Source organism: Phragmites australis, chromosome 17 (genome assembly GCF_958298935.1).
Source record: "Phragmites australis chromosome 17, lpPhrAust1.1, whole genome shotgun sequence".
NCBI classification, from domain to species: domain Eukaryota; kingdom Viridiplantae; phylum Streptophyta; class Magnoliopsida; order Poales; family Poaceae; genus Phragmites; species Phragmites australis.
The window spans coordinates 21045755-21071852 of NC_084937.1; the positions used below are offsets into that span (position 1 = coordinate 21045755).

The 26098-nt window shown below is 41.7% G+C and overlaps 1 pseudogene; it reads right to left on the reverse strand.

Annotated features, from left to right (window-relative positions):
* Positions 1 to 21982: 21982 nt before the first annotated feature.
* Positions 21983 to 25341, reverse strand: LOC133897611 (E3 ubiquitin-protein ligase RSL1-like; annotated as a pseudogene).
* Between the last annotated feature and the right edge of the window lie 757 nt (positions 25342 to 26098).

Consider the following 26098-nt stretch of genomic DNA (forward strand, 5'->3'; position numbering starts at 1 on the left):
TAATTCTAGATGCGAAGTTATTGATGATGGTATCAATAACTATCTTATCTAATAATTTTTTCTCAATATATAAAGTTTTCAAAAAATTAATCTTTCCTAAGATATTATGGACATCAAATAGTTCTAAAAAAATTTAACTTTGAAAAACTTCTTTTATTTGATGTCACAATCACAACTACAGTAAATAGGATTTAATAAGCAATATAAACATTAGGATAACAATTTGTTTATTTGATATACTCAAAAATCTTTATGGAAGATATTTGCATAAACCTTAACTTAGACATTAAATCATTTAACTCAACATCATATAAACTATTAAAAAATATAGTTACATATTTAACGTAACAATCTTTTAGTTCAATATCATCTAATGATTTAGAGGTTATTGAGCTCACTAAAAACCCAAATATACTTTTAAATACTTGAAGTGTTTGTCATATCAACCATAACCCAAAAAATAATTAACTTTAAAAAAAACTTCCTTATTTATAAAAATAATTAACTATAACGAAAATGCACTTGCACATTATGAGAGGCCTTTCTGGATTTTGTGGGGCCAGGGCAGTAGCCCTGCTTGCCCCCCTCTAGGGCCGGCCCTGCCAGCGAGACATCACAGGGAGATCGAGGCAGGTGGTAGGTCTGGCACGCCGGCGGGCAGATGTCTCGGACGTCGACACCGCCACGCTGCCCCGCGAGGTCCAGCTCCTCCGTGAGCTCGTATTCCATGTACTCCCGCAGCAGCGCCTGGACGGCGGCCGCCTGCTGGTCGTCGGGTCACGGCGGCAACGCGAGAGCCAGCCACCCGATGCACAGGAGGAGCAAGCAGGAGGCAGCCAGCTTCAGAGCAGCAGCAGAAGAAGCCATTGCAAATTTGCAGCAGCTGCTTGGTTGCAATGAGATGGTGCTGGCTAATTCGCAAGTACCAGACGTGAGATGCGACATGGATCAGTGAACCTGTGCTGTTTATAGGGAGCAATTAAAATATCGGTTTAAAATATCAGTGAGCCTGTGCTGTTTAAAATCGTCATCAACGAGAATAAAGTCTACATCACTAATATGGATCGGTAGTAATATTGTTTCCTACCCTTTTCAAACTTTAGCGATTGCCATCAATAGCGTGCCCATTTTTAAATTTTAGTTGTTGCCGTTAATAGTATACGGTATTTTTAGACATGTGTATATAAATTTAATTTACAAGATATCAAGTTTCATCACAACGTATATACATAAGCATATATAAATTTAAGTCGTAAAACATCAAGTCTCATCACAACATATATATACCATATATATATGTCAAGTTTTATTACAACAATAATAAGCAGTTTAAGATTTCTTGCTAATCGAATGATTTAAACTTTATCTTTTCTTGTCACATGAAGGTAATGAGATTGATCAGTCAATTTTATGATACTCACAGGTTGGATTAATGATATGATCATTGATGAATTCTATAAGTAATTTTTGAAGTGTGTTGATTTCAATAAACAATAGTTGTCTGTGGTTAGCTTGAGGAGTTGCAGTTTCAAGACATGAATAAATCAATCCTTATGAATACGTATCGGACCTGAAAATTAGTCATCAATATGTATACCGTCTAACTCAGCATCGGTCACTTGGAACGATGCATCTCCGGTGAATCCGTGCATAAATTCCATTACATAAAAATTACATAAATTATTGTTCAGATCCTGCTTCCTACAAGAAAAGTTGTGTCAGACTATCCATTCTTTCGTGTATGACCGGTGTCTAATACTCTTTTTGATGTATCATGTGTACACTTTGTATGTGTGTGATTATTATCGTAAGTAGACTTAGATTTAATTAAATCAAAGATTATAAGAGTAATAACAAAATGATCAAGTTTACTTTTGTAGCAAGTCAATAACGAGTTGGTAGATTTCTTTTGGATTATTTTGTGAGTCTAAGACAACGATCTTGCTAATGTCTGGCTGAATAATAAAGAGAATCTAGTGATAACTACACATATATCACCATAGGTTCGTTGATCCTAATTTCTAATACTGTATTATTAAAAAGAGTAAAACCTTCATGGAGGGAAACATATACCCAAAGTGGTAGGATAAAAATATGTATTTTTTCAATTTAGCTCAAGAATACACACCAATGCATAGTCCTTGGTTTCTTTTGGTTTGGTTCGAATCGTTGTCGGGTTTACTTTACGTGGGTCGATAAAACCCACATGGTGGATGCCGTCCGTCCTGCATTTGTGTACTTCTATTCTATAAAAACAATAAATTAAGACATTCAATCTAATAGTACAAAAATGTATACAATAAATTATACCTATATGACACTTACAGAGTTCAGCAACTCAGAATAGACACGTCGAGAACACATTGTCGGTACCCTTGATACATTTTCTCGAATAATATAAAAATAATGTTGTCCCTGTAGAGAAAATCTTGATGTTTGTACCTAGGCTCGAACATTTGTCTACCCTCCATTGACTCCTTCATGTACCACATATGGAATTCCAAAGTTGAAATGTTAGGTTGTTTCACATGTCTAGCTCGATCAATAGTTTGCTCAACTTAAATTTTCATCTCTCAGTTCACTTTGGTGCCAAGGACTCGTCTAGAAGTTGATATCTTGTCATGCTGCATTCTTCAAGAAATCTTTATAAATCCAGACTCCTTCGAGTATTTCTTGCTATTGATGTGCTCGTAGTCTGATTTACACTTAGGCTCAACAGGTCTGGCCATCTTTAAGAAAAACTTCTGTGTTTCAGCATGAATTTGTATTTTTTTTTCTTAGGCTCGGGCTTTTACAAGAATTTCTTGACATTAGCGTCCACTATCACTCTGGTTTCCTCTTCATTTTGTTCATAAGAAAAAGTTTTAGGTGATGCCACCTTCTTAGGTGTCCTTTACTTCTGAGATGATGTCCATTTCTGAGATAAACTCAAATTCTTAGATTGTGCGTGTGTTATCGACGTTCAAGGGGGAGGAGTTGGCTCTCTTGGTGGTAGTGGTGGAGACCTCTAAGGGGAGAGTTGGCTCTCTTGGTGGCAGTGGTGGCGACTTCTGTGAGAGCGGAGTTGGAGATCTTTTTGATGACTATAAGACCTCGAACCTAGAATCTCTTATACCTCTTGTATCAGTTTCTGGGACAAATAGCTGATACATATAGTATAATAATTGTAGTATCACAACCAAACTTCAAATATAAGTATTAAGGTTCAAAGCACAAAAGGTTACAAACCATATGGTAAATTACAAACCTGGCCTAACCTAGCCTAACTTCTTATCTTTCATGTTCACTAAGCTCCTCATGTTGGAGTAGTAACCAGTCGGAACTTTGACATTACGCAAGCAACCACATATGCTAATCTTCTCTTCCTTGATCATAGTGTAGCAAGCTATGGAAAGTTTCTTTTTGCCATTGTCTAATTGAATGTAATGTAGGTCCTTCCCGAGGTTAATTTCTTCAAGGTCTAACTGTGCAATTATTGTATCTTTTATTTTACCATACATATCTAGTAAGGTACCAATTAAGCTATCAAATATATTCTTCTCCACGTGTATGATGTCTATTACATGTCGGACCCTGAGATACTTTCAATAAGGTAGTAACCAAAATATTGATCTTTTTTCCACATAGGAGCATGTTGCCCAGCTGAGAATTTTGTATTGCATGGCCCCTTTTCCAAGTACAACTGTAAGTTTATTTACCATCTTAAATATATGTTCTTCAGTGCGAATATTCAGAGCTTGACGAGGCTCCATTGTCCCGTCAAAAGCTCTTTTATTCTTGCGGTATGGGTGATCCGGGTGAAAAAACCTTCGGTGACCCATGAAGATCATTTTTCGACTGTTTGTCAACTACTGCCCCCTGTTTCCTCCAAGCATTGAACACATCTATTATACCCTTTTGTAATCTGACATGATAGGTTACTAAGAGTAGGCCAATCTGAGATCATTACGAACAACATTATGCATAGGGTGTTCTTACATTTGTATTCATCCTGTACACATACGCCATCTTTCCACAGTATAAGAAGATCTTCAACAAACGATGTGAGGTACATATCAATATCATTGCCTGGTTGATTTAGCCTACTAATCAATAAAGATATTATAAGATACTTCTGCTTCATACGTATCTAAGGTGGAAGGTTATAGATATAGAAAGTCGCATGCCAAGTGCTATGAATATTTCTCGTGTTGTCAAAAGGATTCATCTCATTCGTACTTAATCTGAACCTTATATTCCTTATTTTATCTCTAAATTCCTTGTATTTTGTATCAAATCTACTCTATTGCATGCCATCAGCAAGGTGTCTAAGTATTCTATCTTTCGTGCATTTGTCATCGTATCAATTTGGCATTCGTTTTGTTAGCAATCAATCGCTTCAAATAGAGGATTATAGGGAAATATCAAACCACCTGAAGTAGAGAAAATACATGCATGTGAAAACGATTACATGTTATTTTGTGGTTGCATATTAGATACCAAAGTCTAAATCACACAGATTGTATCGGGTCCCAGTTCCAAAGGGAGCTTTTGCAACAAAGTATCACTACCAATAGCGAAGGCGAGGACCCAAAGCTATGCTTTGCTTTCCCCGGCATTGGACGCCTCATAGATCACCCAAGCTGGAAGCATGTGCTGGGTATAAGAACATAACATCATGAGCTGCATGAATTGTTGGGTCCGACCACTGGATCACGTGCGCGACCACTCCGGATTCGCGACAACGCAAGCGACCGGGTTCCTCGACCACCCGAGCGACCAAAGTATGGAGCACGCTAAATCACAACCAGCTTGAGCGACCAGTCGTACGTGCTCGACCACGACTAGTCTGGCTATCCGCCATGTACGTGCTGCTCTCGATCACACCGATCAACCAGCAAGGCTCAGCTACTCCCGAGTCGCGTACTACTCAGCGAAAACGAACTCACGTATCTCGACGATAACAATAAAACAAGGCAAAAACTCTCTGGAGGAAATTTTAGACTCTATTCAACTCGTGACTTGCACGAATCTGTGTCTTCCTTATAAATTAGAGATTACAACTCATATTTATAATTACCTGCTAACTCCAAATCCTAACACGAATCGTGCCATCCCACGATCTGACTCCGACTCGAACTCTACACACATACGAACGACGCTATAGCAGTATATGAACTCCTTGCTTCTGCACTGTCGTGAAACGAGTCCCCAATACCTATGACAAGGATTAAGTCCAACATACTCCCCCTTAATCTTGTCATGGGTCTAGATCACGAACTCCCAAAAGATGTCGCATGACCGCTAGCTTCACTGCCGACAATGCCTTCGTCAGAGCATCAGCTCGCTGCTCCTCCGTGTTGATGAAATCTACCTCAATCTAGCCTTCTTCAACGCACTCACGGATGAAATGAAACTTGGTGTAAATATGTTTACTGCAGCCATGAAATACTGGATTCTTCATCAAAGCAATCGTTGATTTGTTATCAACAAATAAGTTGACTGATTTGGGCTCTTCTCCGGTCAGCTCCCCCAACGTGTGCCGCATCGCCTCCCCCCAAAACCTTCCGGGCATGTTCATGCTCTTGAGGAGGGACCTCGCCATCACCATCACAGTCCTATTCCTCCGCTCCACCACACCGTTTTGTTGTGGCGTGTATGGCGCGATGAGGTATCGTTTGATCCTGGCCTCCTCACATAACTGATTGAACTCAGCAGAGAGGAATTCCCCACTGCGATCAATCCTCAACGTCCTGATGTGTTGCCCGCTCGTGTTCTCGGTCTGCAACTTGAACTTTCTGAATACGGAGCAAGCTTGGTCCTTCGACTTGATCACGAACACCCACATCCACCGTGAGTAATCATCAACAATTAATATGAAGTAACTGTTACCGACGAGAGTCGAGGGTGTGATCGGCCCGCAAAGGTCAGCATGTAGCAGCTCCAGTGGCTTCTCCATCCTGAAATTTGCCGCTGCCAGGAATGGTTGCCTCGCCTGCTTTGCCAGCAAACACTCATGACATAACTCATTCGGGTGTGTGATCAATGGCACTCCTGCCGCCATCCCCTTCTCGACGAGCAGCTTCATAGCAATGAAGTTGACATGATAGAGCCTCGCATGCCAGAGCCATGCCGAGTCTTGAAGACTGGATAAGAGACACATTGGCGTTGCTTGATGCAGCTCAATCTTGTAGAGGCGATTTGGAGTTCGCCTCACTTTCATCAGCAACCGTGTAGGACTATTATCACATACACGTAGATGTTCAGCATCCATGATCACCTTGTGTCCAACCTCGATAAGTTGACCTAGTGAAAGTGCCTAGAGGGGGGGGGGGTGAATAGGCTTTTCTAAAAATTAAAACTAAAAACAGCGGATTAAACTGCCGGTATTCCGGTGAAGTCCGGATACTCCGGTATGGTCCTGAGTATCTGGTCTAGTCCAGAGTCTCCGGCTTAACAGGAAATTTCAGAATAAATGTGAACTAAAGACAACAGCTAGAGTCTAAGAATTACACTAGGTCTACTAGATATCACAAGGCTAGAATAACACTTAATACTAGCAAGATTGTCACTAAAGCAATTTAAATGACAAGTTCCAAATTCACACGATAAAGTAAATTTCGCAAATAAGAACACGTGAATATATCCCGGAGTTCGGCCACCTAACAAAGAAGTGCCTACGTCTCCGTTGAGGAGCTCACAAAGAGCCAGGTCTTCTCGAACCCTATCCTCTTCTAGCGACCACCAAGATCAAGCTAGAAATTCTTACTCAATATGAAGATGCTTACAAACTTCCCGAGGCACACCACAAGTTTTGGGTGCTCTTCGGGCGACTCCTTTCCTTCTAGAAGCCCAAAGCTTCAAGAGAGATGATCGCAGTAGATGCTCGATGAAGAACTTAATGCTCAAGTGGCTTGAACCCTCTCCAAACACACACTCTCAAATTTGTGAAAACTTTACTCTAGAGATGATCGGAGGGGCTTTGAATGCTCTTAAAGTGCTCAAGAGGTCTCAAGAATACCAGCCACAGCAAACCCTTAATTCTATGGAGAGAGGGGGCATTTATAGCACTCTCTCACAGACTAGCCGTTACTGTTTTTGTCAGAGCTTACCGGAGTATCCGGTGTACACCGGAGTCTCCGGTCCTAATTCCAAAAACGGCGTCAGAACGGTCACGAACGTGTCAGAACTAGCCGTTACAGTTCTGTTTAATTACCGGAGTCTCCGGTCCTGACAGATTTTCCAAAAAGACTAAGTCCGGAGACTAGCCGGACCCTCCGGCATCTCCAGGTACCGGAGTATCCGGTGAACACCGGAGACTCCGGTCTTTATTTTCTTTTATCAAAAAGATTAAATGCTAACCGAAAGCCTCTGCCGGAGTCTACCTCGGAGACTCCGGCTGCACACTAAGCATTTTACCGAAGTATCCGGTGAACACCGAAGACTCCGGCCCTTTTTTTCTTAAAAAGAATAAACCGTAACCGAGACTCTCTGCCGGAGGCTATCTCGGAGACTTCGGCCGAACACTGAGTACCGCAGTATCCGGTGAACACCGGAGACTCCGGACTCTGAAGATTGTCAGAAAGAGTTTCGTGTCCGTGAGTGAATGTGTCTCTCAACTGGGTGGTTCTAAAGGATCTCTTGAGCATTGAGACACTAATCAAGCAATCAAATCCATCCATCTAAAAATATGTCTATCCTAGACTCAATTTCGAAAATAAAATGAATGTAAACCCTATCTAGTACCCTTCGTTGATTCTTCATTTGTTTCGGCGGGCGTTAAACGCCATTTACCTTCACAACTGATGCTTATACCTGTTCAATACTCGAAAAGCATGTTAGTTCTTTAATCGTTTTGTCATCAATAAGCTAAAACCCACTTAGGGGGCCTAGATGCACTTTCAATCTCCCCCTTTTTGGTGATTGATGACAACCCGATTAAAGCATACACAAGGATATATGAAATAAGATATTGAATTCTAGAAGATATGGTGAGCTCCCCCTAAATGTGTGCATTGGTTAAAACGGAGTTAAACATCAATGCACATATTTGAGAATTTAAATTCACATGAGCTCCCCCTATATCCTAAAATCTGTGGGATACAAAATTTATGATAAGACATGGAGCACACAAAACTTAAGAAAGTACGACAATCATCACACTAACATAAAAGGTCTTACAAATTAAACGACACAAAGTTCATCACAAAGTCCAACAGCGATAGGAATTAAAAGGAGTCCAAAGCTAAGGAAACTAAGGAAATGGATGACTATCTCCCCCCTTTGGCATCAAGCACCAAAAAGAGAGAACCTACTCGCTGCTGCCATCTTCCTCCTCATCTTCTTCCTCTTCTTCACTTCCTTCAGCGCCATCAGAGGAATCATCTTGGGCTTGTTGTTGAGAACTCTCGGCAGCAGCTTGGGCTTCATCATGCCATGCCCAAGGGTTCTCAACCTCAAATGGTGCACTCTCCGCTTCATCTGACTCAATAGGAGAGCAAGGTGGCTGGAGGTTCATGGATGAGTACATTTGTTTCTGACGATTCTCCATTTTCCTTAAGCGAGCACCTTGATCCTTGATTTGAGTGGCATTATGGGTGCAAATCTTGAAAATTGCTTTGAGAGCGCTCTTGATGAATGATGACCCTCAAGGAGGAGCACGTCTCGAGGCAAACTGTCTCGAGCTAGGAGGAGCACGAGGAGGTGATGGAGATGTGGAGGGAGCTCGAATGTTCAAAGGCCTCATTCTGTAGGGTTCATGCTTAATCTCCTTCACAAAAGTCTTCTTGGATACCTTTTCAATGATAAATATGAGATAAGGAGCATATCCACAACTTTTTATTGGCGACTTGGATGTAAAGACAATTTCTTCCCAAAGAAAGTGAGCCACGCTGAAAGGAGCATGATCATTAGACATGGCTGCAAGGAGATTTCTGGATATACTTTGAACTGTTGTTGCATCTCCGCTCTTGGGCGCCAAGGTGAGTCGGAATAGGGAGTTCAAACAACGATAGAAAAGCCTCATTCCCGTGAGCTTTCATTACTCAACTAGTCCATGATTCAAATACATGAACCCAATTTCTTCCAATGTCAGCTGATTCTCATTGTGAATTTGATCTTTGGAAGTATCTCTGGCATCAAGATGGAAATAGTGAGCAAAGCCTCTGAAGCTAATCCTGTATTTGACTCCCTCTGTCATCCAGTGCATAATGGGATTTTCACATCCCTCAAACCACACTGTAGCATAGAATTGTGCGATAACTTCCTCGCACCAATCATACCTGAAAGCCATAATATTTTTTACCTTCTTGCTCTCACAAGCTACAATCACTTCAGTGAACACAGGGTCATTTTTCCTGGCCATATAATCCCAATCAATCCATTGCATGGGAGTAATAAGCTTTTTCTTGGCCAAGATCACTGTCTCATAGAAGTCTGCCTGAAAATCATTCCGGAAGCGATAATCTGCAACATTCTTCTCATAATCATACGGGTTGTTCAACCTTTCACTAACAACCCTAGATACATTCTTCATGTAGTTCAATGTCCTTTTTGGAGTGTCCTTGACAGTAGCTGTTCTCCGAGGTCTATGAAGTTTCAAGGGTCCAATAACTTCATCGGCCTGCTCTTCTTCATCATCCTCGGACTCAGACGAGTGTTCATGAGCAACACCTTTGCCTCTCTCTTCCCTAGAGGGCATTCTTCCTTGTCCTCTTCCCGCTGTCACTTTAGCTGGTCCCTTTCCCCTTCCACAATCTCGGCCTCGCATAGCTTGAGTTTTGGTCTAGCAAACGGTCACAATATCCCTTTCATAATTTTCAGCATCTCCTCCTTCCTCAATGTGGATACCACCACCTGCGGCTACTTTGCGGACTCTTTCACCGCTAGCATGACCGTTTCCACTATCTTCCGAGCGTGCCGGAGCTCTTGTTTCTTGATCACGAGGGTCACTTCTTTGTTTCTTTTTCCTTTCGAAAGTATGACCCTTCTCAAAATGATCTCCGGCCATTGCAAGAACACCTAGGATATATGGAATGAACAAAGGATATGAGAAACAAAAGTTTGGACAGAATATGCTGAAAAATCAGGTTGATACCGAAGTATCCGGTGTACACCGGATACTCCGGTCGGCCCCGAAAACTTCCCATAAATCCTAGGGTTTGGAAGATTTAGCCGACTAGAGATGAAAAAAGTTTGGGAAAGTGTTCTAGGAGGTACTAGGAACTATTCTACCAAGGGAAAACAACTCTAGACAAGGGCATTGAGAGATCGGGAAGATTGTTGAAAAAGGCACCTTTTGAGCACAAATCCTCCGGGGATTTTGATGAATAGGAATCTCCGGAGGTTCCGGCCTTCAATCCAAGTGAGAAAAGTAGCAAGACTTGAAGATCCTTGGGTTCTTCTCAAAAATCGTCGGACAGGAAGCTATTTGGAGAGAGGACAAGTGAATAGATGAGAAGAGATAACTGTTCGGGCTGGGGAAATATATAGGATTCTGGAAACACCGGAGACTCTGGTGTAGACTGGAGACTCCGGTCCTGACACTTTTACCGGAGACTCCGGTGGACACCGGAGACTCCGGTCCTGACACATGTACCGGAGACTCCGGTGAAGACCAGACTTTCCGGTAACTGGAAACAGGACAGAAATCAGCTGAGGCTGTGAACAGTGTCAGGTCCGGATACTCCGGTGAACACCGGACATTCCGGGACCTGGAACTGTCACATGAAGATTGAGAGCTGAAAAATTTGGGAGGGGATTTTCTGGGAGAAAGATGTTGGACAAGAGGATTAATTTGCTAAATGTGATCAGCCAACAAGCATCATTACATAACTATGATCACAAATTGCAAATTATGATCGAGAGATCAAAAAGCCAAATAATTTTGAGAAAAACACTCAAAATGCAGTTTTCGCAAACTCTTAACTAAGAAAGCTATAAATCTATAACAAGCAAATGTATGCAACAGTTCAAGCCACGTTCCAAGAATCTAGGATATTTAATTCACTTCTCAACTCGCAAAACCTTTGCTCGTCTAGTGGTTTGGTGAGGATATCGGCTAATTGTTTTTCGGTTCTCACATGGTGAATATCAATATCCCCTTTTGTTGCATGATCTCTCAAGAAATGATGTCTAATGTCTATGTGCTTGGTTCTTGAGTGTTGTACGGGATTGTTGGCTATTTTGATGGCACTCTCATTATCACATAAAAGTGGAATTTTGGAAGTTTTGTGGCCATAGTCTCTTAGAGTTTGCTTCATCCATAGAAGTTGAGCACAACACGCTCCCGCGGCAACATATTCGGCTTCGGCGGTGGATAGAGCTACGGAGTTTTGTTTCTTGGATGACCAGGACACTAAGGACCTATCCAAGAATTAGCAAGTTCCCAAAGTGCTTTTTCTATCCACTTTGCAACCGGCATAATCGGAGTCCGAATATCCGATAAGGTCGAAGGATGACCCTTTTGGATACCATAAGCCAAGGTATGGAGTATGAACTAAATATCGAAGAATCCTCTTAACGGCCATTAAATGGCATTCTTTGGGAGCGGCTTGAAATCTTGCACACATGCACACACTAAGCATGATATCGGGTCTAGATGCACATAAGTAAAGCAAAGATCCTATCATGGAACGATATACCTTTTGATCCACGCTTTTGCCTTCTCCATTGAGATCAAGATGTCCATTAGCTTGCATGGGCGTCTTGATTGGTTTGGCATTCTCCATGTCAAACTTCTTGAGCATATCTTTGATGTACTTGGTTTGAAAAATGAAGGTTCCTTCTTTGAGTTGCTTGATTTGAAATCCGAGAAAGAACTTCAATTCTCCCATCATGGACATCTCAAACCTCCTTGTCATAATTCTACTAAAGTCTTCACAAAATTGTTGATTAGTAGAATCAAATATAATGTCATCGACATATATTTGGCAAACAAATAAATCATTATCAACATTCTTAGTAAAGAGAGTAGAGTCGGCTTTGCCTATTTCAAAACCCTTTTTGACAAGAAAATTCCTAAGTCATTCATACCATGCTCTAGGAGCTTGCTTTAGCCCATAGAGCGCCTTATGGAGTTTAAAAACATGCTCGGGATGTTTGGGATCTTCAAAGCCGGGCGGTTGCTCCACATACACTAATTCGGAGATTGGTCCATTTAGAAATGCGCTCTTCACATCCATTTGATATAACTTGAAATCATGGTGAGTAGCATAGGCTAATAAAATACGAATTGACCCTAGCCTAGCTACAGGAGCGTATGTCTCACCAAAATCCAAACCTTCGATTTGAGTAAACCCTTGAGCAACCAAGCGAGCTTTGTTCCTTGTTATTATCCCATTTTCATCTTGTTTGTTGCGAAAGACTCATTTTGTCCCAATCACATTTTGTTTTGGCCTTTCCACCAAAGACCAAACTTCATTTCTTTTGAAGTTGTTCAATTCTTCTTGCATGACCATTATCCAATCCGGATCATCAAGCGCTTCTTCTACCTTCAAGGGTTCCAAAGAGGAAATAAAAGAGTAAAATTCACAAAAATTTGCAATTCTTGAACAAATAGTTACCCCCTTTTGTATATCACCAAGGATGTTATCCACGGGGTGATCTCTTTGGATACTTTGATGAACACGTGGATGTGGCACTTGTGATTGATGTTGGATGTCTTCCACTTCATCATTCAAAAAATTGTTTGGATCTTGACGGTCTTGATGTTGATCTTGTGGTCTCTTGTCGTCTTGATCTTGGGTTGATGTTGATGGTTCAACTTGCATTGATGAAGATGGTTGATCTTGATCGATTTGAGCTTCTTGAGTCTTTTGTTGTTCTAAGGGCTTGATTTCGCCAATTGCCATCTTCTTGATTGCTTCGCTTGGTATTTCTTTGTCACCTAAAACATTAGTATCCACTTGCTCCACTTGGGAACTATTAGATTCATCAAATGTTACGTCTCTCGCAATTTCAACACACCCGGTGGTTTTGTTGAAAATGCGGTAGGCGTAGGCATTTGATCCATAACCAAGCATAAACCCTTCATCTACCTTTGGAGCAAATTTTGAACTTCTAGCTTTCTTGTTTAAAATGAAGCATTTGCTACCAAAGACCTTAAAGTAGGAAACGTTAGGCTTGTTACCGGTTAGAAGCTCATATGAAGTCTTGTTTAACAACTTGTGTAAATACAATCGGTTGATGGCATGGCATGCGATGTTGATTGCTTCCGCCCAAAATTGATCCGACACCTTGTATTCATCAAGAATTGTTCTTGCGGACTCAATTAGAGTCCTATTCTTTCTCTCGACCACTCCATTTTGTTGAGGGGAGTAGGGAGCCGAGAACTCATGCTTGATTCCTTCTTCATCAAGAAACTCTTCAACTTGTATGTTCTTGAACTCGCTTCCATTGTCGCTTCTAACTCTCTTAATCTTCACTTCGAACTCATTTTGTGCTCTTCTCACAAACTTCTTGAAAATGGCTTGAGTTTCGCTTTTATCATGCAACAAGAATACCCAAGTGAAACGTGAAAAGTCATCAACAATAACTAAACTATATTTGTTACCTCCAATACTTATGTAAGTGATTGGCCCAAATAAGTCCATGTGAAGGAGTTCCAATGGTCTTGTAGTGGTCATCACATTTTTCAAGGGATGAGATGCACCAACTTGCTTTCCCGCTTGGCAAGCACTACAAATTCTATTTTTCTCAAAAGTCACATTTGTTAGTCCTAGACTGTGTTCGCCCTTTTGAAGTTTGGACAAATTTCTCATGCCAACATGAGCAAGTCGGTGATGCCAAAGCCAACCCATGCTAGACTTAGCCATCAAGCAAGTTTTAGGCTTCACTCCATCCGTTGAAAAATCAACAAGATAGAGTTTACCCTTCAACTTGCCAGTGAAGACTATTGAGGCGTCCTCCCTTCTAGAGACAACTACACCCTCATTTGTAAAAAGACAATTATAACCTATTTCACATAATTGAGATACGGATAATAAATTGTAATTAAGTGATTTTACTAACAAGACATTTGAAATAGAAGTATCATTTGAGATGGCGATTTTACCTAGGCCCATTACCTCTCCTTTTCCATTATCGCCAAAGATGATGTTTTCATGAGGTCCTCCATTTTCTTCAAAGGAAGAGAACATACTCTTTTCTCCGGTCATGTGATTTGTACATCCGCTATCAATGACCCAACTTGATCCACCGGAGGAGTATGCCTACAAAACAAAGTTATGCCTTTATTTTAGGTACCCAAATTTGTTTGGGTCCTTTAGCGTTAGTCACAAGCACTTTTGGCACCCACACATTCCTTTTTACAATTCTATCTCTTGTGCGGGGACCAACATAAAGAGCAACCACTTTACCACGGTGGTCTCTCTTTAGCATGTATGAGGCATAAAAGAACATTAGGGAGCATGAGCCTTCGGTTGCCGTGTTTGAGTCGTGTGATTAACTTGTTTGCCTCCTTTGACAAACATGAGGCATTTCACTCCATTCAATAGCACACGATCATTTGGCTTGCTTGTGTATTGGTCAAATCCAAGACCTCTTTTTTGCTTATTGTCTTTGGCTTGACTAGTCTTGTAAAGTGCATCCTTTGACTTATAAGTTTTGATGCACCCATATTTGACCAAAGCATTTAGCCTCTCATTTTCCTTTTGTAATGCTTGCAAGGATTCAATATTAGTTGTACAAGCATTAATATCAAGGTTAGAACAACGAGAACATCCATTGCTAGTAAATGCACTAGATAGTAAATTTGCTTCACTAGAGTTGGATGAGCCTCTCTTAAGAATATCAATTTGTGTTTCAAGAGTTCTATAATTTACATTTAAACAAGATAATTTCTCTTGAAGCAAGAAATTATTACTCTTAAGATTGGTAATTGAGGAATTGGCTAAATCATAATCTTTAGACAATTTCTCAACTTTTTCCTTCTCTTTAGCAAAGAGCTCCTCGAGTTCAAGGTTTCTCTCCTTTTCAAGGATGAGCAAGTCTTCTTGTCTCTCAAGGGTCTCTTCATGACTATCTATTGTATCCATTAGCTTCTTTATTTTAGTCATGACATTTTTATTCAAACCTTTGAACAAATTATCACAATCACTATCATACTCACTATCACTATCTAGGAGCTTGGATTGAGATTTTACCTTGCGGCTCTTAGCCATGAAGCATTTTGGGGAGTCGCCATCATCATCATCACTCATTAAGAGTGATTTTCTTGGTGTAGGCTCATGAATAGCAATGGTGGCGACTCCTTCATCATCGGAGTCCGAGTCGGAGTTGGAATCCCACTCTTCTCCAATGTGTGCTTGACCCGAATATTTCTTCTTGTACATCTTGTTCTTGTCCTTCTTGTATGGCTTGACTTTGTTGTCTTTTTTGTCCTTTCATTTCTTCTTGTTTGGACAATCGGCTATAAAGTGACCAATTTCGCCACATTCATAGCATGCCCTTCTTGATGTTCTCTTCTTAGGCATGTCTCTCTTGTACTTTGAATAGCCTCCTTTTCTCATGAATTTCTTGAACCTTTTCACAAAGAAAGCCATTTCTTCATCTTCGGAGATTTCATCTTCACTTGTGTTTGATTCTTGGACTTGCTTGCTTTTGCTTGCCTTGAGTGCAATTTCTTTATGCCTTGAGGTTGAGCTTTGTTTAGCATGAATCTTCACTTCATTTGCTTCTTCTTCCATGAGCTCATGAGCAAGAATCCTTTCAAGCACATCGCTTGGTGTGAGCCTCTTGTAATCCCTTCTCTCTCGGAGGAGCGTCACCAAAGTGGGATTTCTAGGAGCAAATGCTCTAAGTAATCTCTTCACCACTTTGTGATCATCAATGTCCTCGCTTCCGAGCCCTCTTAGCTTGTTCACAAGCACCATCATCCGATCATACATTGCTTGAGGAGTTTCATGATCCTCCATCACAAATCTTCCTAGCTTTCCCTCAAGCAACTCTATTTTGGATTCTCTCACACTTGTAGTCCCTTCATGAGCAACTTGAAGTGTGTCCCAAATTTTCTTAACTTCCTCAAGTCCATCCACTTTATTGAATTCCTCCGGACTCAAGGCACTAAGCAACATACTTGTAGCTTGAGCATTGCGATGCATATTTTGTTCTTCAGTTGAGGTGAGCTCTTGGTCTTCCTCTGGCAGCTCAAAACCTATGCAAACAATCTTCCAAATACTTGGATGAAGAGAGATTAAGTGCATTTTCATTTTGTGCCTCCAAGCGGCATAATGTGTACCATCAAAGAATGGTGCACGCCCGGATGGCACGGAAATGTAATTGCTCGAAGAATTCAAACGATCATAATTGAAAGGAATCTCACTTCCCTTTCCTTTACCATTACCATCATCACTCCTTGATGGATCATCTTTGAAACCCCTCGGACTTCCGGATGTCGACATAATGATTCCCTCCAAGCGGTGAAGCTTTGTAGGAGGTTAGGCTCTGATACCAATTGAAAGTGCCTAGAGGGGGAGTGAATAGGATTTTCTGAAAATTAAAACTAAAAACAGCGGATTAAACTGCCGGATATTCCAGTGAAGTCCGGATACTCCGGTATGGTCTGGAGTATCCGGTCTAGTCCGGAGTCTCCGGCTTAACAGGAAATTTTATAATAAATGTGAACTAAAGACAACAGCTAGAGTCTAAGAATTACACTAGGTCTACTAGATATCACAAGGCTAAAATAACACTTAATACTAGCAAGATTGTCACTAAAGCAATTTAAATGACAAGTTACCAAATTCACACGATAAAGTAAATTTCGCAAATAAGAACACGTGAATATATCCCGGAGTTCGGCCACCTCACAAAGAAGTACCTACGTCTCCGTTGAGGAGCTCACAAAGAGCCGGGTCTTCTCCAACCCTATCCTCTTCTAGCGACCACCAAGATCAAGCTAGAAATTCTTACTCAATATGAAGATGCTTATAAACTTCCCAAGGCACACCACAAGTTTTGGGTGCTCTTCGGGCGACTCCTTTCCTTCTAGAAGCCCAAAGCTTCAAGAGAGATGATCGCAGTAGATGCTCGATGAAGAACTCAATACTCAAGTGGCTTAAACCCTCTCCAAACACACACTCTCAAATTTATGAAAACTTTGCTCTAGAGATGATTGGAGGGGCTTCGAATGCTCTTAAAGTGCTCAAGAGGTCTCAAGAATACCAGCCACAGCAAACCCTTAATGCTATGGAGAGAGGGGGCATTTATAGCACTCTCTCACAGACTAGCCGTTACTGTTTTTGTCAGAGCTTACCGGAGTATCCAGTGTACACCGGAGTCTCCGGTCCTAATTCCAAAAACGGCGTCAGGACGGTCACGAACGTGTCAGAACTAGCCGTTACAGTTCTGTTTAATTACCGGAGTCTCCGGTCCTGACAGATTTTCCAAAAAGACTAAGTCCGGAGACTAGCCGGACCCTCCAGCATCTCCAGGTACCGGAGTATCCGGTGAACACCGGAGACTCCGGTCTTTATTTTCTTTTATCAAAAAGATTAAATGCTAACCGAAAGCCTCTGCCGGAGTCTACCTCGGAGACTCCGGCTGCACACTAAGCATTTTACCGGAGTATCCGGTGAACACCGGAGACTCCGACCCTTTTTTTCTTAAAAAGAATAAACCGTAACCGAGACTCTCTACCGGAGGCTATCTCGGAGACTCCGGACGAACACTAAGTACCGAAGTATCCGGTGAACACCGGAGACTCCGGACTCTGAAGATTGTCAGAAAGAGTTTCGTGTCCGTGAGTGAATGTGTCTCTCAACTGGGTGGTTCTAAAGGATCTCTTGAGCATTGAGACACTAATCAAGCAATCAAATCCATCCATCTAAAAATATGTCTATCCTAGACTCAATTTCGAAAATAAAATAAATGTAAACCCTATCTAGTACCCTTCGTTGATTCTTCATTTGTTTCGGCGGGCGTTAAACGTCATTTACCTTCACAACTGATGCTTATACCTGTTCAATACTCGAAAAGCATGTTAGTTCTTTAATCGTTTTGTCATCAATAAGCCAAAACCCACTTAGGGGACCTAGATGCACTTTCACCTAGGCTGATGATGTTGCTTCACAGTATTGGAATGTAGTAGACCTTCTGCAACAGCCACTGGTCGTCGTTCTTGCAGCTGAACACGACAGATCCTAAGCCCATGATCTGTACCGTGGAGCCATTCCCGAACTTCACCTTGCCAGTGACACCTTCATCTAGCTCTCTGAACTTCTCTTTATCACCGTTCATGTGATTACTGGTCCCATTGTCCAGGTACCAGACCTCAAAGCTGGAGCCTCCCTCCCGTTGTGTCGCGTAGTTCTAGCTTGAATTTCTCATCATTCAACAGCACAGCTCCCCGTTGGTGCTGCTGTTCTTGTGCTGGCTCTTCTGACACCACGAGTAGCAGGGCCGACTCAGTGTCGTCAGCACGAGTGAGATGTGTCTCCTCTTCCTTCTTCTTCGGTGCCTTGCACTCGTTCGTGTAGTGCCCCATGTTGTGGTAGTTGAAACACTTGATGTGGCTCTTGTTGCGACGACCGCCGCCCGAGCCGCGACCACCTCTGCCACGGCCTCTGCTGCCTCCATGACCATCCCGATCGCGGTTGCTGCTATCTGCAGCAAGGTGGGATTTGCCCTTGTTGCTCGATGAGGAGTAGCCGCCATCCTTCTTCTATCGTGCCTGCCACTCGGCCGGAGTGAACAGAAGCTGGTTGTCGTCGATGCTATTGCCACCGGATGCACGCGGGCGAGTACGTTCTTCAAACGCCTTAAGCGCCCCACGGCTTCCTCGAACGGCATTTTGTCGAGGTTGTAAAACTACTCGATCCCGGCGATCACACTCAGGAATCGATCCGGCATAGTGTCGAACAACTTTTTGACCAATGCAGCGTCGTCGAGCATCTCCCCTAGGTTTGCATACCTGACGGACATGTTGTTGAGCCTTCCGACGTACTGGTCTGAGCTCTCTCCCTCCTGCATGCGCATGGTGTTGAAGTCGCTCTTCAACGTGAGAAGCTGCGCATTCTTGACACGATCCGCGCCGACAAACCTTGTCTTGAGACAATCTCAGACCTCCTTCACAGTTTTCTTCCTTGCCACCTGCATCAGGAGATCCTTCGAGAGCGCTTGGAAGAGATGCAACCTCGCCTTCTTGTCCTTCTTCTCGTCGACGGCCACACCGGCCACTGGCTCAACTGCCTTCCAGACGCCTTGATCTTCCATCATCACTTGTACGTGAATCACCCAGTTTGTGTAGTTCATCGTCGTCAACTGCGGGTACAGAAATGGCCAACCGCCCCTCTCCTGCGCCACCTCGCCCTGAGGTATGATCAACATCTTCACAAGTTAGAGCTGCGCACTACCAGCTCTGATACCAGATGTTGGGTTCGACCATTGGATCACGTGCGCGACCACTTCGAATTCGCAACAACGCAAGCGACCAGGTTCCTCGACCACCCGAGCGACCAAAGTGTGGAGCATGCCAAATCACGACTAGCTTGAGCGACCAGTCGTACGTGCTCGACCATGACTAGTCTGGATATCCACTATGTACGTGTTGCTCTCGATCACACCAATTGACTAGCAAGACTCAGCTACTCCTGAATCACATACTACTCAGCGAGAACGAACTCGCGTATCTCGACGAGAACAATAAAACAAGGCAAAAACTCTGTGAAGAAAATTTTAGACTCTATTCAACTCGTGACTTGCACGATTCTGTGTCTTGCTTACAAATTAGAGATTACAACTCATATTTATAACTACCTGCTAACTCCGAATCCTAACACGAATCCTGATATCTCACGATCCAACTCCGACTCGAACTCTGCACACATACGAACGACACTATAGCCGTATACGAACTCTTTGCTTCTGCACTGTTATGAAATAAGTCCCCGAGACCTACGACAAGGATTAAATCCAACATGAATGACCTCAAAATAGGACCGAAATGGCAACAATGCATAGACACAAGGCACCCAAGCTCTTTGGCAGGGAAAGGCCGCTCCATGCGGCCCTGGGTGGGCGCAGAGGTGTCAAGATATGTTGTTCCACAGTTACATCTGTGTCTCTGTGATTTTTGCAAGGTAGGTTTCAAGGCTTGCCCGTGGTTTCATAACTGAAAGCATGTGTTTCTGGACTGATGGATGCAGCGGCGGAGTGCGGACATCATCCTATGCAGCAAATGGTTCATGCAATCATGCACCAAGGAAACTGAAGCTTGTTGAGCTCTGAAGTGCTGTTTAGTCCAGGAAGCAATCCAAATGATGCATGGTTCCACCAAACTCTGACGAGTCCATAGATCGATACAAAATTGAAAATGTTGGCAGTCAGCAAGAGAGGTGCTGAAGAAGCTCTCTGAGATTGTTGGCTCATTTGAGCAATGAACTGCACACCAAAATATGAGCATTACTTTGTTCCAATCTTGTCACGTCCAGGTACTATTTGCCCGTCAACTGAAGCATAATGCTTCATTGCTAAATCCGTTCCTTTCAATGCTTACTAGCAAGGCATTATATTTAGGACTACGGAGGGTAGAATACTGCAATGGACGAGTGAACATAGTAAAAACCACAAGCAAGTTCCATGTGTCATATTGCCACTACAGTGAGCACTAGCTTTACAGTTTTACCAGCAGTTTCCAGGCTGTACGTAACGCAAGAGTTCTTCAGAAACCAAAAAGGAAAAAACATTACACAGGTCCTGCATTACAAACAAGCATGTACATTTTGGTAGTTGGCGCCTTGGTGACTTCTATTCATGAACCTTGAACCTTCCTGCTGTGCAACTATGAAGAAGTAGGCGCGCACTCGTACTTATAAAAGAAATTCTACACTACCACATCGGGTTTTCCAATCAACAATGGCGATAGCAACTGTGATCATTTCTAGAAAGTCAGAAGAAATAATACAAAGAGTCTAAAGGAAGACAAGGTATCATGTTAAGAAAATCATAAGTTGACTCTCATGGCTAAATTTGTAAAGTACTAGTTTGATTGGCATGCCTACGCCGCGTTCGTTTTTATTTTGCTATGTAGAGCATGACAAAAGAAGACTAAAAAAATAGATTCACAAATTTTGTATATTTCAATATTTATTTATAAAATTATTAATGTTAAATACATTCAATTAATTATATAGAAAACAATAGTACTTTTATGTATGCACATAGTTTTAACATGTGAAAGTAATACTAACTAAAAAAATTGTTTCATATTTTTTGAGTTTTAAATATTTTTCTTTGTATTTTAGATTTTTTCAGCTGATTTATTAATGTAACTAATATTTATTTTGATATTTTTCTAAAATTTCCAAAAAACAAAATTACATATATACATACATGTATATATCTACATGTATACCTATGCATATATATATATATATATACATATATATACATATATATAGGCCTACTGCTACAGTGGCTACAGTACAGGCTATAAGAGTTCGTGGATTCCGCCACCGTTAGTAGATAGTATTGATAAGCAAGGAAAATAGACGTAAAGATGCTGACTACGCAGAGTTAATCCAAGTTTAATTATCAGCATGCTGCTTCTGAACCATACATAGTGTGCCAATTGTCAACCCGTATGGATGTTAGTTTGATCCATCAGATATGTAACAAAATACTACAATAACGTTGTTCAACCACTCGTGGACAGCTACTTCTGAAATATCGAATGAATCGAAGACAAGCAACAGGACTATGAACATAAGGCTGACAGTGCAAATTAAAACATAGAGAACTTTCCAGTCAAAACTAAGAAATTTTCAGACAAAGTCAAGCGGCGGCGCGTCAGCACTTCACATGAACTCCAACGCACAGTATAACCTCAGAACTGCTAATCTGTTAATAATTGACCAACGCTGTCATGTTTCGTATCTGAATGAAACCAATTAAACAAGGATATGGATCGCTTCAGGTAATCAGAGCTGAATTGAACTTAACTATAGAATTAGAAAAACAACATAAGAGAATATATCATAAAAGCTTTCCTGCGAATTGATCAAAATAGAAGGTGCGACATAAGATGTGGGACTTTAAGGATCATTTCAGCACATCGACTCTTTCAATTCAGTGAGATCATGAAGGACTGAAAGTGGTACTTCCACTACAAGGGGATGACGACTACTTAGATATTACCTAAAACTATGTACAGAATCTGAATTGTTTGGATAAGAACTCTCTAGTGGTTGCAATTGTCACAATAATGGATATCCTTATTCATTGGAGCAGCACAATGGTAACAGAAGTACTGTTTACACCTTCAAAATAAAACAAAACAAAAGTGTGTTAGTATAATGATGGATACTGGAAGAATAACAGCAACAACATTTAATACATGTTTAATGTTTGTAGAACCTGTAAAAATTGATGCTGGTGCAACAACTTGTGGCAGTACAACATCTACTAGACACCAAAATAAAAATACAAACTTCCAATTCGAACTAGCAAAAAAAAATGCAGAACAAAAACACATGATAGAGATTGATATAAGAATACCAACAACAACATTTAATACATGCTTAATGTTTATAGAACCTGTAAAAATTGATGCTGGTCCAACAACTTGTGGCAGTAGAACATCTACTAGACACCAAAATAAAAACAAACTTCCAATTCGAACTAGCAAAAAAAATGCAGAACAAAAACACATGATAGAGATTGATATAAGAATACCAACAACAACATTTAATACATGCTTAATGTTTATAGAACCTGTAAAAATTGATGCTGGTCCAACAACTTGTGGCAGTAGAACATCTACTAGACACCAAAATAAAAACAAACTTCCAATTCAAACTGATATAAGCCCATGGCTTGGTACTTCATCTGATCCTAAATATAAGTTCATTTGGCCTTGTGCACACGAATTAAGGTAAGTGATGCAAAGACCCAATTGCACCTCAATCATTGTCATTATTAGGGTGGTTGGCTTGTTTATTCATTGATTATGTGCATTTATATAGGGACAAAACAAGAAAGTTGAGATAAAAAGGTGCCTTGGAGTTATTGATGGACTTATATTTGGTCAATTGAGAGAAGAGCTAGATGGACTTATATTTGGAAAATAACACTTTATTTAACATAACCCAGTATATGCAACCCAGGTCCTCACTGCATTTTTACAAGCTACTGGCTGTTAGAAAATGGTTTCCATGAGAAACAAAACCATAGTTTCACTTAACCAACCTACTCATGGGCCATGGCACTTACCTCTACCGAAAATACCTGTTCACACATAGCCCGCAAGGAGGTGGGCAAGGATGCTTTTGCTTCAAATATGAATAATGAGAAGATATCAAATATTCCGTCTGGTACATAATAATAGACTAATAGCAAGGAATATACTTTGCTAGTCTTTACGTACAAATTTACAATACATAAATAGGGGTGATAGTTTTGTCATTTTCCCATATTATTCTTTCAAGTGATGGATAAAATGAACCATATACTTACAAACGTGAGAGTACATTCAGCATTCCCCTATGAGAACAGCTATTAAAAAGCAAAAGCAAGATATGCTGTTCATGGAAAAAGTCAGCAATCAAACCAGCTGCTAGCTTTATCATTCATCAGTAAAATGCTGAACCAATCGGTACCAAACAATAGTACTAGTGTACTACGCTCGAATAGTAAGCACAGGCGCACAGCTGCATATTGCTTAGCTCCACTATCACAGGACATGAAAAGCACTATAAATTATTTGAACTGTGTAATCATGGCCATCCTTCACAAGTACGGAACATCAACTAATACTAATGACATCAACATGGCAACATAATTAGATGAATAAAGAAAAAGAAAGATATTTAAAAAATAGATTTGACGGTTAGGGTTACTTGACACTCGTGTCCAAATTTATCAGATATCTCAAATCCGAGTCGGATTCTGATACCCGTGTCGGATTCTGAGTTATATTTCGTGTATCTAAATTTTCTTTGTCGAATCGGACACTCGAATCTGAATCGGATTCTAACGTCCGTGTCCGTATCCAGATAACACTGTTGATGGGTCTAAAGTGAAGGGGAGACTATATTTGTTCCGAAAGAGTGGTAATTCCTTTCACTCCTCTCTTATCATGAACAGCAATTAGACTTCCTAATCTCTTTTCTATGTACACAAACAGCCAAATAATATTTGCCGCTTTGTGCCCCCTACACTGACTTTTTGTCCTAATTTCATCCATTACGTAGTCTTAGAAAAGGATACGGATTGCAATAGGGGACATGGTTAGATAGATAAACTACCTGCATTTTATTAGCAAGCAGCCAGACCTTCTCGAGACATACATCTTGCATTTGGGGCACCTCTGCCATTTCTTCTTGTCAGCAAGCTTCTTAAGCGTCAGATCATCCTCCCCCTTCTCATCATCCCCAAGCTTCCTAAACTCCTTGCACTTGATCCCATTGTGCCACGGCTCGCGGCAGCGGGCGCAAAACAACCGGCGGCAACGCGGGCACTCCGTTTCCCTGATCTTCACGGTGCCCTCGTTGATTAGCACTGCTGAACAATCCTTGAACGAGCAGTAAAACTTATCATCCCCCAGCACATCCTCACATAGAATGACGCTCCACCGATCAAACAGTTCCGGCGGGATGATGTCCCGGCACAGATCCATCTCAACTAAGCCCACCTCGCATTCAGGACCAGGGCACCCGATCACGGCAACGTTCTCGGCGATTTTGGCGGAGACGTACCTCCCGACGCAGCTATTGCAGACGCATGGGCACACTGACTCACGAGAAACTTCTATGAAACCTGAACCCCTTCAAAGCAGATGGCGCAATTGAAGCGGCTGCGCTTGGAACGCTCCTGCTTGGAGTCGCTCGGGCCGTCTTCCACATTGCGTCAGAGTAGAACAGTTAGGCAAGGACCAAGTGAATCGCACGAATGTACGTATCAACTATCAAGAATTCAATATTCAAAAGCGGACGAGTAGATGAGTACCTTCCGATGAAAGCTTGCGCTTGCCCTTGCGGTCGTGCCAAGGAGGGGGTTCTTGAGCGGTGACGACACCGGCAGGGAGCGAGAAGGATGAGGGGAAGGCGGAAACGGAGGAGAGGCCGTTGATTGGGGCGCGAGAGGAGTCGAGGGAGAGGAGGATGGCCTCCTGGATCTCGATCTCCTCGGGGCTGTAGGAGGCCACGAAGGAGGTGCATTCGTCCTCCTCGTCGGAGGAGATGTAGATGGGGAAGTAAGGGTCGGCGGCGGCGGCGGCCTCCATGGCCGGCGACGGGTTCTTGACAAGGGCGGCGGCCTGTTTTGGTTTCGGTTTGTTGGATGAGGATGGGAAGTGGGGCCGGTTCGTCAGACGGCAGCGGCAGGGTACGACGGGATGGTGGGACGCGTGGAGGGCTTGGATTGCATGATGCGAGATGGGAGAGGAGCCTGGATTGTTGGATGATGGAGATCACAGCAGTAAAACTGTCAAACTGGTTCTGCTTGTGTCTGAACTAGATATCTAAGTTCTCACTCGATTTTTCAGGTCTTCATCCGTCCTATACCGGTTGGAGCAAGATAGGGTGCGGTAAGACGCGCGGGATGAGGCAACAGTCAAGGTAGGGGTGGGTTAAGGTTTGTTTCGGAGTATATGTTATATACATGTTTAGTGAATTTATTAAGAATTTTATTATCTTTTGTAATAAAAATTTTAGTAAACTAATGTATATATATGTAACTGTTGCCATATTATGTTAGGTTTGTGAATCTTAGATGTAACTTTTTATTTATTCGTATGTTGTGATAGCTATTTACCTTAAATTAAATTTGATCTAGAGTTTTTAACGACTTTAATCGGAACAGGACGAGACAGATCTGGTCAAAGTCAAGACTCCACCGGGCAGGACGGGGCAAAAAAAAAAAAATCACTCAGTCTTGAACCGGGACATGCGGGTGAAAGCAAAACCCGCCCTCGCCGTGGTCCATATAAATCTCTAGATTGATCCAAGAAATTGGATTCATATGATAATTGTGCTTTCTTTAAATATCACTTGAATAATGGGGGGTATAAAGATAATGCTGCACATAAAATACTTATTCACAATTTTGATCATGTTTTTTTTCTGTAATGATGAACAAACATTTATATAATGCTTGTGCGCATGCTTATATATATATGAGCATA